This window comes from Rattus norvegicus, chromosome Y (assembly GCF_036323735.1).
Source record: "Rattus norvegicus strain BN/NHsdMcwi chromosome Y, GRCr8, whole genome shotgun sequence".
NCBI classification, from domain to species: Eukaryota; Metazoa; Chordata; class Mammalia; order Rodentia; family Muridae; genus Rattus; species Rattus norvegicus.
The window spans coordinates 2,020,918-2,025,470 of record NC_086040.1 but is presented as its reverse complement, the minus strand read 5'-3'; the positions used below and the strand labels follow the sequence as shown (position 1 = coordinate 2,025,470).

General features: G+C 34.5%; 1 long non-coding RNA gene across 2 annotated transcripts; it reads right to left on the bottom strand.

Annotated features, from left to right (window-relative positions):
• Positions 1–336: 336 nt before the first annotated feature.
• LOC134484247 (uncharacterized) lies at positions 337–2,080 on the bottom strand. 2 transcript variants are annotated; one of them, XR_010061663.1, is made up of 3 exons: positions 1,870–2,080; positions 754–810; positions 337–557 (listed from the first exon to the last, which is right to left on the bottom strand). It is a non-coding gene; the product is annotated as an uncharacterized LOC134484247 (long non-coding RNA). The 2 variants fall into 2 exon arrangements; XR_010061662.1 differs by having other exon boundaries at positions 754–927; positions 1,870–2,074.
• Between the last annotated feature and the right edge of the window lie 2,473 nt (positions 2,081–4,553).

Below are 4,553 nucleotides of genomic sequence, written 5' to 3'. Positions count from 1 at the left end.
GCAGAGTACTGCTTATCTTGCCACAATGAGATAAGACACAAATTACCCTTAATAGACTGAAAGCCTCAGGAATAGGAAAGGAAAGGTGTGGTGAATGTTACATGGGGAAAACCTCTTGAAGACAGGATGAGGAAATCTCAGATGGTAGAATTTGAAAGGATAATTGGACTATAAAAATATTAAACAATAAGAATGATTTTAAAAAATCTAATAATCATTTACAAAAAATGTGTTTTCTTATTTCAACAATTTATTGACTGGTTACACTGTGTCTATTCTGACATCCATAGTATGTATCTGCTTAGCATTTAAGTGGAATAATGGGTTTCTCACAGATAGGATTTTATTTTTCTTTATTCGAGCCAGTAATCATTCTACGATGTCCAGATGAACTACAATTTGCCTGAACATGGGTATTGAATATGGGATGTAGTCACCATAATATGATTGAAATTGTTCACCAGAAGAGTCACAGCATCGTTCTTGTTTTACATAGAAGGTGTTGTCCTTACAGCTATACGAGATGTTAACTTTGGTGGCCATTCATATAGTGTTATCTGTAAAAGAAATGACATTTTCATTTATATATGGAACCTAGACATTTGTGATCATGCTCATAATAACTTCTGTTTGACAATGAACATAATTACCTAAGAGATACAAATAGCAATCTGTGAAAGAGCAACATAGACATGTACTACTTGGGGAAGCATAGACTGAAAAAAAAATTGAGGCCAGTTTGAAATCTCTTACCTAGAGAACTTCAGCGGTATTCTCCAGCAATGTCTGTTATCTTTATGGCAAAGTATCCTTCAGTTGCATTTCAGTTGTTACAAGCAAAAGAAAGCACATAAACAAAAATTGGATATGAGTAAAATTGAAATTAATGTCAAATTTCCAAAAGCAAACTGAGAGAATGTTGAAAATCTGCAATAGGAAAATAAAAAAACAAAACAAATATAAATAAATAAATTAAAAAAGCCAAAAAACAAAGTATAAAATCAAAGATAAATCAAAGGAAACAAAACCAAAGCAAACCAACAAACGAACAAACAAACAAAAAATACCCAAAGAAATAAGTATGGACAAAATGAATTTTGAAAGCATCCCATGTTTTATAATGTTGTTATTTTAATAAGTGATGTTATATATTTTAGATGAATGTGAGTGAAAAGAACGATAGAAATAAACTACAAAATTGCAACCTAAGAAGAGATTTGTATAAATTGCTAAAATATATTCATAAATAGCAACAATCAATATATTAAGGAACTTGAAATTGCATACAAAAGGGAAATGGTCTATAGAAAGAACACTAACAACATAAAAAAATCAAAAACATATCTTGTGAATAAAAAAATATGAGATAAAACAATTTAAGTTTCCTAATAGAGCCATGATGATTTCTATTTAGCAAACCCTACATTATTTATAGTTTATCACATTTCATTTCTGGCATTAGGTCAATAACACAGAACATATATTTAGGAGGAAAAAGGAAGTAAACAAAAACCATTCTACAAAAGAGAGGGAATAAGGGAATTCACCGAATATTAAAACAATATAATGCTGAGTAACAAGTACTTTAAGTATTTTTATCAATGCAGGCTGAATCAGAGGTTCTGTACAGAGTTCAATACATAATTAGTAATTTAAAATTTTTTATACTCAACAATTATAGAAGACAGTGTTTAGAAACTTCTATATCTCAAACAAGAAATGGATCAAGTGTAACAGATCTATGGTGCGCGAAGTGACCAACTCTTTCCTTTCAGTAGTTCCTTCAGAATTTCCATGGATTTACAAATATCTGCCCAATCACTTTCTGTCCTATGTTAATGTTAGTACAATTGCCTATATACAGCTTACCTCTAGTAAAATCTTCAGGAATACAAAAATGGTTGCAAGCACAATGCTGCCAAGAAATATGAATTCAAGGTTCATGTCAGTTTTCTGTTACGTTTACTAATTTAGAATCTGGTTACAGCAGTTGTAACAAAAAAACTTAGAATAGTCTTTGAAAAGAACCTAATAGCTCGTTCTCTGCCTTATGATAGCCGGCTGAACTGCTTGTGCCAGGCCTTATATACTGGTGGTGAGGTCATAAAATAGAATTATTTTACGCAATAGTGACCTCATAATCATGCTTGAATCAACTGGCTGAATTAGTCTAGTACACAAGAAATCAGATGAAGGCTGGATATAACTTTACTCAATCTAGGACAGGCTACATCTAAAAGAGAAAGCAAGAATAAGAGATTATGAGATACAGTCTAAAAGATGGTAAATGGGCAACAGGTCATAAACAGACTACCCAAAAATGCAACATAAAAATATTTTCAATGTTTTGCAATTTAAAGTTGCTTTATTTCATGGAATTCTATTGACTCAAGAAAGATGAAGAAACACACACACACACACACACACACACACAAACATACACACACATTTTTCATCTATACAAAGAATACAATATAAAGAATATTTTAGAAACCTAGATACATTCATGATCTTATTGATGAAGTGGATATGTGTACAGCTTTAGCCCATGGTGGTCTGATAGGACGCATGAAATTTTTTCTATCTTTCTATATCTGTTGAGGCCTGTTTTATGACCGATTATACAGTCAGTTTTGGACAAAGTACCATGAGGTGGTGAGAAGAAGGTATATCCTTTTCTTTTAGGGGAGAATGTTCTATAAATATCTGTTAAGTCCATTTGATTCACGACTTCTCTTAGTCTGCGTTTGTCTCTGTTTAATTTCTGTTTCGTTGATCTGTCCATTGATGAGAGTGGCGTGTTGAAATCTCCTACTATAATTGTGTGAGTTTCAATGTGTGTTTTGAGCTTCAGTAAGGTTTCTTTTACGTATGTAGGTGCCCTTGTATTTGGGGCATAGATATTTAGGATTGAGAGTTCATCTTAGTGAATTATCCTTTGATGGATATGAAGTGTCCTTCCTTATCTTTTTTGATGACTTTTAGTTGAAAATTGACTTTATTTGATATTAGAATGGCTACTCCAGCTTGCTTCTTCCGACCATTTGCTTGGAAAGTTGTTTTCCAGCCTTTCACTCTGAGGTAGTGTCTGTCTTTGTCTCTGGGGTGTGTTTCCTGTGGGCAGCAGAATGCAGGGTCCTCGTTGCGTATCCAGTTTGTTAATCTATGTCTTTTTATTGGGGAGTTGAGGCCATTGATGTTGAGAGATATTAAGAAATAGTGATTATTGCTTCCTGTTGTATTCATATTTGGATGTCAGGTTATGTTTGTGTGCTTTGCTTCTCTTTGTTTTGTTGCCTAGACGGTTAGTTTCTTGCTTCTTCTAGGGTGTAGCGTTCCTCCGTATGTTGGGCTTTACCATTTATTATCCTTGGTAGTGCTGGATTTGTAGAAAATTATTGTGTGAATTTGGTTTTGTCATGGAATATCTTGTTTTCTCCATCTATGTTTATTGAGAGTTTTGCAGGATTCAGTAACCTGGGCTGGCATTTGTGTTCTCTTAGGGTCTGTATGACATCAGTCCAGGATCTTCTGGCTTACAGAGTCTCTGGCGAAAAGTCTGGAATGATTCTAATAGGTCTGCCTTTATATGTTACTTGACTTTTTCCCTTACTGCTTTTAATATTCTTTCTTTATTTTGTGCATTTGGTGTTTTGACTGTTATTTGTCGGGATATGTTTCTTTTCTGGTCCAATCTATTTGGAGTTCTGTAGGCTTCTTGTATGCCAATCAGTATCTCTTTTTTAGGTTAGGGAAGTTTTCTTCTATGATTTTGAAGATATTTACTGGTTCTTTGAGCTGGGAGTCTTCACTCTCTTCTATACTATTATCCTTCGGTTTGATCTTCTCATTGAGTCTTGGATTTCCTGTATGTTTTGGACCAGTAGCTTTTTCCGCTTTACATTATCTTTGACAGTTCAGTCGATGATTTCTATGGAATCATCTGCTCCTGAAATTCTCTCTGTTATATCCTGCATTCTGTTGGTGATGCGTATATCTAGGACTTCTTGTATCTTCCTTTTGTTTTCTATATCCAGGGTTGTTTCCATGTGTTCTTTCTTGACTGCTTCTATTTCCACTTTTAATTCCTTCAATTGTTTGATTGTGTTTTCCTGGAATTCTTTCAGGGATTTCTGTGATTCCTCTCTGTAGGCTTCTACTTGTTTATGTTTACTTGTGTTTCTCTAAGGGAGTTCTTCATGGCTTTCTTGATGTCCTCAAGCATCATGATCAAATATGATTTTGAAACTAACTCTTCCTTTTCAGGTGTGTTTGGATATTCTGTGTTTGCCTGGTGGGAGATTTGGGGTCCAATGATGCCATATAGTCTTGGTTAGTGTTGCTTGGGTTCCTGCGCTTGCCTCTCGCCATCAGATTATTTCTAGTGTTACTTTGTTCTGCTATTTCTGACAGTGGCTAGACTGTCCTATAAGCCTGTGTGTCAGGAGTGCTGTAGACATGTTTTCATGTTTTCTTTCAGCCAGTTATGGGAACAGAGTGCTCTGCTTTTGGGCGTGTAGTTTTTCCTATCTACAGGTCTTCAGCTGTTCCTG